This window comes from Mytilus californianus, unplaced genomic scaffold (genome assembly GCF_021869535.1).
Source record: "Mytilus californianus isolate M0D057914Y unplaced genomic scaffold, xbMytCali1.0.p SCAF_24, whole genome shotgun sequence".
Taxonomy (NCBI): domain Eukaryota; kingdom Metazoa; phylum Mollusca; class Bivalvia; order Mytilida; family Mytilidae; genus Mytilus; species Mytilus californianus.
The window spans coordinates 5,437,176-5,452,677 of record NW_026262673.1 but is presented as its reverse complement, the minus strand read 5'-3'; the positions used below and the strand labels follow the sequence as shown (position 1 = coordinate 5,452,677).

At 33.8% G+C, this 15,502-nt stretch overlaps 1 long non-coding RNA gene across 1 annotated transcript; it reads right to left on the bottom strand.

Moving 5' to 3' along the window:
- Window positions 1–1,172: 1,172 nt before the first annotated feature.
- On the bottom strand, window positions 1,173–8,438 carry LOC127732449 (uncharacterized). The gene is made up of 3 exons (XR_007996265.1): window positions 8,146–8,438; window positions 5,249–5,344; window positions 1,173–1,272 (listed from the first exon to the last, which is right to left on the bottom strand). It is a non-coding gene; the product is annotated as an uncharacterized LOC127732449 (long non-coding RNA).
- Window positions 8,439–15,502: the final 7,064 nt, after the last annotated feature.

Here is a 15,502-nt window from a genome sequence, read left to right as displayed (position 1 = left end):
CAATATGAAAATTAGGTTACACATAAATCATTGTAATTAGTAACTGGAAATGTACACTCAGGTATTGTGTAAAGCTGAAATAGAAAAAATACAAAAATTACTAATCACATTAACCAAAACAGAACATTATCTCACAAGCAATAAACAGAATGCAAGTACAGCAGTTTTAACATAAAAGTAAAAATCTAGGTAAAAGACAAATAATGTGTCAATAGAGCATCAAAATATAACCCCAAACTGTTCATGCTATGCCCCATTCAAGGAAGAGTATGAGGAAAATCTTTTTACATTATAAAAGGCATAAGAAAATATATTACTGTTGTGCATTTTATCAGGATTCATTTTCTTTCTTTATATTTTCCTCAAATCACAGGAATTTGAACTTTGTCATTTGTTTAAATTTGGCGAAATTATTCATGCTAGGTACCTGTATATGTTTTTTCAACACACACCTGCTGTTTTTAAATTAGAACTTTACTACTTTGCAGGATGTTTATTCTTTAACAATACATATGCAGATCAATAGTTTGTATATAATAAGGATTTTGATGTTCCTTTAATTTTCCACAAGAACTAGTAATTTTCCTAATGCAGTAATGACAAGTCCTGTATATTCATTTGTCCTAGCTATAGCTAGTAAAAAAAAAAAATAAAAAAATAACATACAGAGGCACATTTTTAAAGATGAAAGTATCAGAGCTATAGAACGGCAGAATCAAAATAGTAAATAAGAAAAACATTCTTCATAAATTGTTAATGTGCGAAACATGAAATATTGCTTATTATGTCAAATTTTAGTGTCCCATAACTCTTAAAAGAAATTAGTGGAAATTAATCATGCAAAGCCTAATTCTTTATAATTTGGTAAAATTAAAAGTTAACAAGATTTACTGACTAAGATTGTTTTTCATTTTCTGTCAGTTTACAGACATATTAAAAAGAGCAGGGTGTCAAATAAAACACTCATGCACTGTACTGTAGTGGTGAAACAGGGTATGTCATTCGACCTGAAAAATTCTCAATTCGACCCTGAAAAAGGCAAAATGTTTTTAAAGTCTTCTTCTTTTATTGTCTCTACTAAACAACAAATAAGTATAACATCAAACTTTTTTTACAACCACTTACCCTTGAACAGTTACTGAGTCCAGTTTATGGAAATGAATGCAGAATGAATCTGACTCCTTAGGTACATTTTTTGCAAGACCGCTCAATAATCAGGTTTTCAGATGAATTGAAAAGGGATACAAATCTTTATTCATTCATTACTGTTTCCTAAAATAAAAAAAATGTTATAGATAATTGCAAATAACTGTAAAAAATATTATCCTAAACCAGATTTAAGCATATCTACTAGTATTTATACAACATGTACAAGAACATATATGTGATATATAATCATGTAAATTCAGAAATTATTGCATGCGTTTATTATTGCGACCATCGAAAACAGAAAAAAAGTGCAAGATTAATTATTGCTCTTTCAGGAAAATATGCATATGCCTGTCCCAAGTCAGGAGCCTGTAATTCAGTGGTTATCGTTTGTTTATGTGTTACATATTTGTTTTTCGTTCATTTTTTGTACATAAATTAGGCCGTTAGTTTTCTCGTTTAAATTGTTTTACATTGTCATTTCGGGGCCTTATTTAGCTGACTGTGCGGTATGGGCTTTGCTCATTGTTGAAGGCCGTACGGTGACCTATAGTTGTTAATTTCTGTGTCATTTGGTCTCTTGTGGAGAGTTGTCTCATTGGCAATCATACCACATCTTCTTTTTTATATATACAGTTTATTTAAACATAACTGTTTCCAAGCAACAGAAACAGGATACCAGAGAAGATTAAATATTCCTACTATAGCTTTCTCTTTAGATTATCTGTACACCTGTATTTGTATAGTAAAATGTTCAATAATATTTAATTATAAACTCCTAAATTTGAACCAAATCTATTGATGTGAGCTGATGATTTTTTGTATCACAAACATGCCTTTTCCATAACTTGTAATTATATTTGAACTAGCTTTCAAAATTTGCTAGTACTTTGTGCCTTTTTTTTTTGTACTATGTGTTGATCCGACGATTTAGTCAAGCCTTTTTCACCATCTTTGACCATTGTTTACAGTTTGTTCCTATGTTGTAATGATACACTACTGTTCAAGGTTAGGGAAAAAAAGGGGGGGCCTTCTATAGCTTAATATGTTATTGGTTTTGCTTATTGTTGAAGACAGCACAGAAACCTATATATAGATGCATACATCTACATCATTTGGTCTCTGGTGGATGGTAGTCTCATTTGCAGTCATACCACATCTTCTTATCTTTATGTTAATAGATTTTCTTATGTAACTATTTGTTATATGAATGTAATGCTCCATGTATGCATATAGGTCACTGTACAGCCTGATTTATGTACATGTACAATAACAATAAATGAATAAACAGCTTTGCCATGAGTGCACATGATACGCATGTAGCTATTTTAAAGAATAAATTTCAATAACTTCTTAAATGTCATATCAGAAATTCATGAAAAACTAAAGGGAGGTTATCTTTATAGATATAAACTATTCACCCAAGTTTCATGATAACTGCTCAAAGCATAATTGTCTGAAAACTGGAAAATCACCCCTTTTTTATGAATAAAATCATATAACTCTGAAATGTAAAATCTTAAATATATAAAAAAAAACAAAAGGGAGCTTACGTCAACAGATATAAACAATTCACCAAAGTTTCATTAAAACTGCTGAAAATATTTTTGAGTTATTGTCAGATAACTAAATATCCCCCTTGTTTTAATGAATAAAACCCCATATTAACTCAGAAACATTAAATCTAAAATTTATAAAAATAGAAAGCGAGCTCAAGTCAATCATGTCAATAGATATAAACAATTTACAAAAGTTTCTTGCAAATTGGTGAAAGTGTCTTTGAGTGATTGTCCGAAAACTGGAAAACCACCCTTTTTTTAATGAAAAAAAACCCAAAACATGGAAACTTAAAATTTAAAATTAATTAAAAAAGGAAAGGGAGCTCAGGTCAATAGATATAAACAATTCACCAAAGTTTCATGTGAATTGGTTCAAGTGATTTTGAGTTATTGCCGACATATTGACGACAGACGGACGGACAGACAGACATACATACATACAGACAGACGGACGGACAACGGTATATAATAATACGTCCCCTTAACAGGCATATAAAAAAAAATGATATACAATAAAATGCTCCGCTGGGTGCAGCTTGATACGACCACAGAGGTCGAACCCTGAACAGTTTGGGCAAGAATGGACACAACATTCAAGCTTGATACAGCACTGAATTTGGATTGTGATTAAATATTTGACACAGCATAGGTTTCTGACACAGAATGAATGTAGTCTAAGAACTTAAATTTTTTAATTTACATATTCAAACCATATCATTATTATTTGCTTTTATATATAAATCAGAAATAACCAATTTAAAATGGAAAATCTTAAAGAAAAAAAAAAAAGAAAAAAAAGGAAAAAAAAAAATCCCTCCCCCAAATTTTTTGAACCCCCTTATGATTCATCACCCCCAAACTCAATCCCAGCCTTCCCTTTGTGGTATGGTACCTTGCAGTACAATATCAGAGAGATCCATACACTTGAACACAAGTTATTGTCTGGAAACTAGAAAAATGCTTGTTTTTAGGCCCCTTTTTGGCCCCAAATTCCTAAACGTGTAAGGCAATTACCCCCAAACTCAAACCCAGCTTTCCCTTTGTGATATGGAACCTTGTAGTACAATTTCAGAAAGATCCATACACTTACCCACAAGTTATTGTTATGAAACTAGAAAAATGCTTTTTTTTTGCCCCTTTTTTTGCCCCTAATTCCTAAAATTTTGAGGCAATTACCCCCAAAATCAATCCAAGCACTCCCTTTGTGATATGCAACCTTGTGGTACAATGTCAGAGAGATCCATACACTAACACACAAGTTATGTTTGGAAGTTACAATAAAATGCTTCGCTGAGCGCAGCCTGATATGACCGCAGAGGTCGAACCCTGAACAGTTGGTACAAATTTGGACACAATATTCAAGCTTGATACTGTCTGAATTTGGATTGTGATCAAATTTTTGACATAACATAGATTTCTGACACAAAATAAATGTGGTCAAAGATCTTACAAATCTATTGCGCAATACTGTGCAATTGAAGATTTCTTCTTGAAACTTTTCAAAAATTCAAAATTTGAAAAATTTAAAAAAAATATGAATCCTCTAAAAAAATTTAAACCCCCTCCCCCCCCCCCCGCCCCAACTTTTTGAAACCCCCCTTGGAGCAATAACCCCAAAACTCAATCCCAGCCTTTCCTTTGTAGTATGGAACCTTGTAGTACAATTTCAGAGAGATCCATACACTTAAACACAAATTATTGTCTGGAATCTAGAAAAATGCTTGTTTTTGGCCCATTTTTGGCCCCTAATTCCTACATATTTGGGCAATTAACCCCAAACTCAATCCTAGCCTTCCTTTTGTGATATGGAACCTTGTGGTACAATGTCAGAGAGATCCATTCACTTACACACAAGTTATTGTCTGGAAACTAGAAAAATGCTTGTTTTTGGCCTCTTTTTGGCCCTTAATTCCTAAACTGTTGGCCCATAACCCCTTAAATAAATCCCAACCTTCTACTTGTGGTATTAAACATTGTCGTACAATTTCAGAGCAATCGAAATACTTATACACAAGTTATTATCCTGAAACTAGAAAAATGTTTGTTTTGGGCCCCTTTTTGGCCCCTTATTCCTAAACTATTTGTACCATAATCCCCAAAATCAATCCCAACCTTCCTTTTGTGGTATTGAACCTTCTTAAAAAATTTCATAGAGATCCATTTACTTAAACTAAAGTTATTGTCCGGAAACCAATGTGTCTTCGGACGACGACGACATCATACCATTATACGATCCCAAAAAATTTTTTGCGGTCGTATATAAATGCTTATTTTTGGCCCCTAATTCCTTAACTGTTGGTACCATAACCCCCATAATCAATCCCAACCTTCCCTTTGTGGTATTGAACCTTATGGTAAAATTTCATAGAGATCCTTTCACTAACTAAAGTTAGAGTGCGAAAACCAATGTGTCTTCGGACGACAACGACGACGGACGACGCCAACGTCATACCAATATACGAACAGACGACCACAGGTCGTATAAAAACAAATGATAACCAGTTTTAACAAGGAGCAAAAAGAAAAATGCATCAATTTACCTGTTTAAATAATAAAGCTTTCCTTATTCCAACCATTGCTTTTAATACTTCATCAAAGTGGGACTGGCACTCTGTATCTTGTATTTGACAGGTCAACTAAAAATAAGAGAAAGTAATTATTTAATACATATACAGATCCTTTTTTTTACAGATGTAAATGTACATGTATAAGGACTGCAGGCTATATTTTGAACATTTCTCAGTGGCGGATCCAGAATTTTTCTTAAGTGGGGGCCCACTGACTGCCTAAGAGGGGGCCCGCTCCAGTCATGCTTTAGTGATTCCCTATATAATCAACCAAATTTTTCCCAAAGGGGTCCCCGGGTCCCCTGAAAAACCCTCTAAATCCGCCTCTGTTTCTAATTGATCCCTTTCAAATACTAACTTGTTCATTAAGAATTGGCAGAATCTGATTTCATGGCTGTCATGGTTTAATTTTAGTCACTGCCAACTGGACAAAAAAGTTCTAGATATCTTTTTTTCTCCTGGTGGTCCTTAAGGAAAATCTGCTGGTCCTCACTTTATTTCTATTGCATATAATACCAAACTTGCATCAATCCTTTGAAATTATTGGTAGTCAAAACCTGCGGACAACCACTTTTTGTTTGCAGGTATGAAAAGGGGCATAACTCTAGAACGGTAAATAAATCACAACCGAAAGTCTGTCTGCATGTTGTGGTTCTTAGCATATTGTGTATGAGTTTCATAAAATTTTTCATGAGATATACTAAAGTAATTGCGGAAACTAAAATTTGACAGATAGTCAAGGGTAACACTAAATACCCTTGTTGCCTAGAGCAGGGCATAAAAAACACCCACAGATTTTAGCAATTCATGTGTCCAATGTAATTTGTATGTTTTTAGGGAACAACTTTAACCTTTACTAAGATTATGAAAAACTCCCAAGTACCTATAACATTTATAAAAAAGTACTACCTCAACATGCTCAAATAAAGCAAGCCTACATTGTTTGTATTTTAGCCAAGACTTAACAGGCTGGTACATGTACAGTAGCTCTGCTTCATGATTCAACCAAAATGAAATTTACATTGTACAGTATATATACTCAGCTAAAAAATGATTGTACCTAGATAGAACCTCCCCCCCTCCCCCCCAAAAAAAAAAATATAAAGATGAACGGTTGGTACATGCATATCCAATACTTGTCAAAGTAAAAAATTAAGCTTTCTCGTAATCCTTCCTGTTCATCATAAATCCTGAATTTTAAGGCCCTACTTTTCTAACTCAATATCAGATATTTAGGAATCAGATTTTCAGTAGTTGTCGTTTGTTGATGTGGTTCATAAGTGATTTTCGTTTCTCGTTTTTTATATAGATTAGACTGTTGGTTTATACTGTTTGAATGGTTTTACATTAGTCAATTTTGGGGCCCTTTTTAGCTTGCTGTTCGGTGTGAGTCAAGGCTCCGTGTTGAAGACCGTACTTTGACCTATAATGGTTTACTTTTACAAATTGTGACTTAGATGGAGAGTTGTCCCATTGGCACTCATACCACATCTTCTAATATCTATATAATAGTTGTTTCTTAGAATCTTTACTGTAAATTCTTAAATTATTGTGCATTTGTTATTGTGATTTTTGAAAGAAAGCACAAAAATATGAGGTTAATTTAATATTGCAAATTCTGTGACAGGAAAATCTGCATACAGATACATGTATTATGCTGATACCCGAATGCGAGTTTTTATAATTGTGATACTCATTCAGTCGCAATATTCACATTCATAAAAACCTCGCAATTCTTTCTGAATTTACAGTACTAAACAATTTACTGCCTTGACAATGTTTGCTATGACTGAGGTACATGTATATAGATATCTGATCTGCAAGCATGCAGTGTTATTTTAATTTAAATACTGATGATTATAACCATATCTTAAAAGAACATGTCAAGGTGGGCAGTCATGATTAACAAACTACATAATATATTTATTAGTCCAATTATATATTGTCATGAAAGGCTTCTTTATTTTTTTTGCTGTGATGCCTTCAGAAGGCTTCACAGTAAAAAATCAACAAATCTGTTTTTCAAGAAATCATATTATTATAATACATTTTGTGTAATATTTGGACTATGCATTTAAATTGGTCAATTCATTCAACAAGTATATATATTTGCTATTGGTCATATTGATGACTTTGAGTACATGTGAAAAATACTATTTCTAAGATAATTTATCCAAGGTAGAGGCATTTTTCAGATAAAGGTGCAAGGTCAGGGATTAGCCCAAATAATTATGACATCTAAATTATGAAAGGATTTTATGCTGTGTTTTACTTTCGACGCTTTCAACTTCAAGTAGGAATCTATAAAAAAAAAAAAGGGCGTTGAAAAATACCCAAAGCCTTCAGCAAAAAATATTATAATCTGGACTTGAGACTGGAATTGGGGGATCCCATCATGGTCTGTGGGCTCCAAATTAGGGGCTCATGGTTCATTCGAACAAGGTTATGTGCCCAAGGCTCCCGTGTTCGGTCTCCATGCTTTGGAGTTAGAGATCCCGGCTCCAGCAATGTGGGTACCGGGCTCCGAAGCAACTGTGGAGCCAGTGTTTAAATTTACCAGACAGGTTGCCTACAAAACGTAAATTAGGAACGAATTACAGGGCGAGTGTTGAGAATGGGATCTTGACAAGATGCAGAAAACTTATTTCATTCGATATTCTGTTCATTTACTGACTAGATTCTATAAATTATTCTAATTTCATATATTTTTTGCAGTCTACTTTCGTTTTGACCACGTGTATATCATACTTGCTAACACTGAACTCGTTTTTTTCTTATACTGTGCCATTTTTCGCCATCTGAAAGGAATGATCAACAAAAGAAACAATGTATGTTTCATAAATTTTACAAATTTCGTGTCTTAAACTTACTTTTCTTGTTAGATTTTCACGTAGAAGTGAAAATATTTTCCGCAGCAAGGTGCTTTCCATTCTGCAAACCACAAACATCTTTCCGACGGCGATCGTCTTCTGATTGGTTGATCCTCAAAAGGAGGCGTGTCCCGCAAGCGGACAATCTCCGCAAGAAAAACAGCTATTGTAACCGTTTACAATATAATTAAGGCACAAACATACAATATTCGCGTTTCAGTAAATAAATTAAATCATACTGATACCCGTTTTTAATTCAAATGCATGTATGTAATTTGTTATCATACATTTTTATCGATAGACGCAGCTTTCCGGCTCATCGCCATTAATGAATATATGAATATTAAATGAGGTCTTTGCGGAGTTACCTCCCCCTGGCCAAATCTAATCGAAATTGCCTTAACATCACTGCGAAGGTCATTAGTCCACAATGTCATTGCAAAAGACCCTATGGGTCTAGGACCTTTTGTTTAAGAGTTTTGCCTAATAATGTCTTTTTACAAACAATCAATGGGGGTTATGTCCCTTACACAATGGTAAAACCAATACAGTCTTAAACCCCCAAGGGTGACTGGGGAATGAAGTATGGTCACCATTGGTCTTCCTCCGACCGGCAGTAAAACCCTTGCCAAAGTGGGGCGTCCGTTTGGCTGTGCGGGATGTACAAATTTGCAGCCACGTCCGGTCAGAATGGGAACGTTAAATCCGATGCCTCGTGTGAAGAGAGTGCCACGTTCTTTGCACGTAAAGAACCCATGCAACAACTCTTTGAGGGGTCGGTAGGTGACCTGTTGCAAGGCTAAATTTCTGTCCCTATCAAATATACCCTCATTTCCCGTGGCAGTCTAAATTTCTCCGACCTTAATCCCTTAATCTATTGCAGAACCTACCTATTGTATTTATTGTGAACTTGTTCTCGTCCTGAATATGCATGAAATATTTGCCACTGGACGTTAAGCAACCAACAACAATCAATCAATACAGTCATAATATAACAAAGTTGCACCTTGAAGTACCAAACTGAGAATTATAGGGAAATCAAAGAAATGTCAAAATCTAAAATATGACCTTGACCTTCGACCTATAAGTTCTGGTCCAATGATCTCAAATCAAAAGACCCTAGGTCTTTACAACTTACGATTCATGAGATTCCTATGCATACCGAAAAGTAAAATATTCAAGGGGAAATAACTCCTATAAGAAGTCACTGGATCGCTTCGGTTTAAATTGTTCAAAGTTGCGACATGTGACATTGAACGTTTACAAAAACCATTTGCCGCTAACTCTTGTAGTTTATGAAGAGTAGCAATAACAATGCTGTTTGTAATTGGGGAGATTACTCCTATAAGGTAAATAGTACACTTTGGTTCTAATACAAGATAGATGTTATTAACCCGATACCTGGTACCAAACATCATTTGGATCTGTCGCGTACTTTTTTTTTACTTTTGACTTTGAAATCGGACGAGGAAAAAAATTAATAATACAGTAAGGTAAGGAAAGACCTTAATTAGAATAAAAGGTTTCTTTTTCTTCGCTTAATTATGCAGTAAAAAAAAAGTATTATGTCAAAATGTATATGAAAACAGAAAACATTTTTCAACTAGTAAAACAATTGAAAGGTCTTTCCTGTAAAAGTGATGTTTTCGTAATGTACTTTTTACGACCTTTCATTTGATATACGACAAGCTTACCTTCTGAAACTTTTCGCTTTTTACACTTAATGATCCCTTCCACCGAATTTTCGAGATCGGAAGTTTGATATATGTAATGTATACTTGATGATCATTCATTTGATATGCGACAACGCCATGTTCTATAAAGTTTGAATTTTGCACTTAATAACCCCATCCAACTAATTTTTGGAGAACTGGAATTTGATATTTGAAATGTACACGTTATGACCTTTCATTTGATATACAACAACCTTATCTTAAAAGAAAATTTATGATTTGCACTCAATGACTCAACCCAACCCATTTATTTGGGGACGTCAATTAGATATTTGAATTGTACGCTGTATGAACTTTCATTTGATATGTGACAACCTAACCATCTGAGAAGTTTGAATTTTTTGCACTAAATGACCCCATCCTTCCCATTGGGATGAAAAAGGGGTTTGAAATATTCATTTTTGAGTAGAGTTAATTTAGACGTTAAAATTTTATTTACACAATGACCGCATTTGGCAAAGTGCCAAAAATGATGCAATATCAATTATATAAATAGAACTTATGAAACTTACAAAGTCAATGTAAAAGATGAAAATTTCAAATTGATTTTTCTGGGAGGTTTTTCATTGAATGTTTTTGGTAATTAGTCAAACACTTCAATTTCTCATGAATTAATCCTAGATGTGGGAAATGATTGTTGTTTCAGAAAATAATATAGAGAGTCAAATTGCAATCATTTTTATGTTTATACTTAAAAATGTAATTTTTGTAGAACAATCAGCGAATCTGAGATTGTTTCATCTGGCAGTGAGTGGGTGCCTGATCAAGATGCAGATGGCGAAAATTCTTCAGAATCCTCAACTGAACATCCTATGAAATAAGCACAACGACCAGTAACTACAGAATGGCACGTATCGATAAATGGCTGGAGGACAGTAACAAACATAATGTATCATTGATTGATAATGAATCCATTATTCCACCATCAGAAAGGTCACCAGTAAAAATAAGACTACCATTTTCTTCTTGTCGTCAAGTTAAAAGGCGCTGTATTGAAAAAAAACACCAAACAACAGAATGAAAAGGAAAACGGTTCAGCTAAGCGTCAGTGCCATGTTTGTGGAAAAACACTCAAAAATTTGCAAAGACATTTAAAGGAACAACACGGGGAACACTATGAAATAGGACACAGAGCGGTTAGTAGCCGGGGATACATTGTGAGATATTGTCCCTTATGTGACAACCAATACGATAGACTTCGAGATCACCTGACAAGGAAGCACAACATTAAAGATAAAAAATTGCTAAAATCGTTACAGGATGATGCTGAGCCTGTGCCTAGAGAGAAATACAGACCTCGTCTTAAGGTAAAACTATAAAAATGTGTTGTAGTATATAAGTCAAATGAATGCTATAGTTCAATGCTTATCCGGTATGCACTTTTGTATAAAGCGTTATATATCGGATAGGAATAGTCAATATATTGCTCTTATACGCCTTATTATATCACCTAAACATTCCAATGACATCTTGAAACTTAAGTTTGTCAAATTTAAGGTTCAGCAATAACATTCGGTTTCTGTGATGAAATTAAGTCTTTATTACGAAGTCTATTTCTCTCATTCTTTCTGTATAAGGTTTTGTATAATTGTCTTTAAAATGATCTTACATAAAACATGTCTTATTAGTAACTTATAGAACGAAATACGTGTCATATTTATTGTTATTTGGACACATATTACCGCAGCTATTAACAGTTTTTCGCTGTTCTATGCGATTGGACGGCGTTAAAAACTTACCCAACTGTAGTAATGTTTGTTTAAATAGCGGTAAACTTTTAAGAGTCAAGTCACAAATGATATGAAAAGTTGAATGCATATGTAATTTATTGATTAAATGAGTTTGGGGTTAACTTATGTAACTTATAATATTTTGATTATTGTCATTCTTGTTTCAGATACCTCAAATAACCGAGCCACATAATTGTAACTTTGAAGAATAACTTGTAAGTTTAAGCAAAATACAGATCACATCCATTTTCTTTGACTTCATGAAATATCAAAAGTTTAACTACTAAGATATCAGATTGATATAAAAAATAAATATATGTATTAAATGTAGCTATGTTTCCCGACAAGTAGTCAAGAGTAAAAACCCAATCAAAACAGTTATTATTATTATTGTATAAGTAATAGTATCATTATTATTGTATAAGTAATATTATTATTATTATTGTATAAGTAATATTATTATTATTATTGTATAAGTAATAGTATCATTATTATTGTATAAGTAATATTATCATTATTATTGTATAAGGAATATTATTATTATTATTGTATAAGTAATAGTATTATTATTATTGTATAAGGAATATTATTATTATTATTGTATAAGTAATAGTATTATTATTATTGTATAAGTAATAGTATCATTATTATTGTATAAGTAATATTATCATTAGTATTGTAAAAGTAATATTATCATTATTATTGTATAAGTAATATTATTATTATCATTTAAAAAAGTTTGAAAGAGAAAAATTGCACCTCATAATGTATACAATGCAACGACCTTATTGGAGAGATTCAAATTTCAGGAGACCCAAAAAGATGAAGCTAATTATGAAACGGATTATCATTGTGACATTGCAACTGGATCCACCTTGAAACAACAAGTTAAGGCGCTGCCCTTAGATAAACCAGTAAGTAAAATGTCTTATCTTTATAAGAACTAATACAATCCTCGTCTTAATAAACACAGAATAATAATGGTAAACCTATGTATGTGTGTAATGTATGTATGTATGTATTATGTATGTATGTATGTATGTATGCACACACACATGCATACATACATGCATACATACATAGACGGCGTTGAAAACTTACCCAACTGTAGTAATGTTTGTTAAAAATAGCGGTAATCATGTCTTGTTGGTACGTATTTTTTTAATTTATTTTTCCCCTTGTGTGGGGGGGGGGGGGGGGGGGGCAATCACCTCTTTCTTCTGCATCTGCCCACTCTCTCATTGGACTGGCTGCCCCCTTCTCACTGTGGTTGCCCTCATCTCCATCACCTCCTGAAAAACGGGGCAGTCCCTCTTGTTTGCCTGGTACTAGCATCTTTCTTTCAGTAGACCTATCTGCAAAACATAAAACTCCGTTTACAGATAAACTAAAAGTACAAAATAAAAATGCGGCTTTCAGAAAAAGGATTACTAAACTTTTCCTTGGAACCCATAAATTCCCTAACTGTATATCCCCTCCCACAGTCAATTTACACTCTATTGGACCCCTTTTTCCAGGCTGACCTCCTCAGCCCGGGCTGGTCTTCCCTAGGTGGCATAGGGGCTGTGATATCGACTTTTCCCTTACAAACATACTAATGGTTCTCCAACTCCTCTGCTTCCCAGATAAAGATTCCAACATATCGGCCATGAAACCATTCGCTGCACCAGTCACAGGAAATCATAAACTTAAGTTTTAGGTGGAAACACAGTTGAACACAACCACTAACCAATTTTGATTCCGTGTTGAATATGGTTTTCACCCTGAATTCAAGGTAAGTTATTGGTTTAAACAATGTTGAAGCAACCATTATTCAATATTGATTCAAAGTTGTATATCAACATTGATTCAACGTATGATTTCAACGTTGATACAAATTTGCAAAATCTAATAATAATTCAACATTGATTCAACATAAAAAATAAACATTGATTCAATGTTAAATCAATGTTGTGTGCCTGCTGGGATTTTCCATTTCCCAAACGCGATGCGCAAACATTTGGTAATTCTCGAGAAAATGTTTCTTACAAAATATTGTTTTCAATTCATATATGTCCCTTTGAAATATAAAAACTATAGAAATTTGTATTGTTAGCGCTCACAATGTATATTAATAAACTCATCACTCTAGATACCAGAATAAATATGTTATACGCCAGCCGCGCGTTTCGTCTAAAAAAGATAATATAAATAAGAAGATGTGGTAAGAGTGCCAATGAGACAACTCTCCATCCAAGTCAAAATGTGTAAAAAGTAAATAAACAATTATAGGTCAAAGAAAGGCCTTGAACACGGAGCATTGGCTCACACCGAACAACAATCTATAAAGGACCCCAAAATGACTAGTGTAAAACAATTCAAACAGGAAAACCAACGGTCTAATTTATATAAAAAACGATAAACACTTATGAACCACACCAACAAACGACAACCAGTGAACAACAGGCTCCTGATTTAGGACAGGTGCATACAAATGCAGCGGGTTTAAACGTTTTAACTCGATCAAAAAAGTTGTGCCAAATACGGCTAAGGATATCTATGCCTAGGATAAGAAAATCCTTAGTATTTCGAATAATTCATACTTTTGCAAACGGTAAATTTATAAAAAAATGATCATCCGTTGGACGTCAAAGTAATCTCGGACTAGTGTTCAACCATATAAATCTATCGTATAATTAATAAATTGTCAAAGGTACCAGGCTTATGCCCCCAAGGGTGACTGGGGAATAGAAGTATGGTTACCATTGGTCTTCCTCCGACCGGCAGTAAAACCCTTGCTAAAGTGGGGCATTAGTTTGGCTGTTCGGGATGTACAAATTTGCAGCAACGTCCGGTTAGAATGGGGACGTTAAATCCGATGCCTCGTGTAAAGAGAGTGCCACGCTCTTTGCACGTTAAGAACCCTTGCAACAACTCTTTGAGGAGTCCGTAGGTGACCTGTTGCAAGGCTAAATGTCTGTCCCTATCCAATATACCCTCATTTCCCGTGGCAGTCTAAATTTCTCCGACCTTAATCCCGGATGCCTCTTTTACAGAACCTACCTATTGTATTTATTGTTAATTTGTTCTCGTCCTGAATATGCATGAAATATTTGCCACTGGACGTTAAGCAACCAACAATCAATCAATCAATATGGAACAATCATTTAAACAACTACTTTAAAACCAGTTAGTGCGCACAAACATCTAGGTGTCTTATTTAGTAATATTTGTAAATGGAATAAGCATGTTGATAAACTGATTGAGAAAACTACGAAGCAGCTAAATGTTTTACGCAAACTAAAATTTCGATTAAAAAGGGAATATTTGGAAAAAAAATTATATGATTTTTATTCGTCAGATACTTGAGTATTCATCAGAAGTTAATAATTGTGGAAAAATAAATTCTGATCGGATAGAAAATATTCAAATCGAGGCTTCTCGCATAGTTACTGGATTACCAAGTTATGCTAGCCTCAACGCTATTTACAGGGAGACGGGATGGGAAAATATAAGCGTAAGGCGGGAGGTAAAAAAATTGGCCATGTTTTATAAAATTATTAATAATCAGGCTCCAGATTATCTACATGACTTGGTTCCAGAATTTGTATCTGATATAAGTAATTACAATTTACGAAACAGGCACAATATCACTATTCCAGTGAATCGTTTGTCGGTTTATCAACAGTCTTATATCCCAGCATCCATAACAGTGTGGAACACATTAGATATTATTATTAGACAGATTCCTACATTTTCATTATTTAAAAGCAATTTGCATATATTATACTATAAAAATAAAAAATCTCAGAGACATTTTTACTCTGGAGACCGCTTAATATCTGTATTACATGCAAGGTTGCAAAACCACTGTAGCACTCTTCAATCTGATTTGTTTAATGCAAACTTAGTACA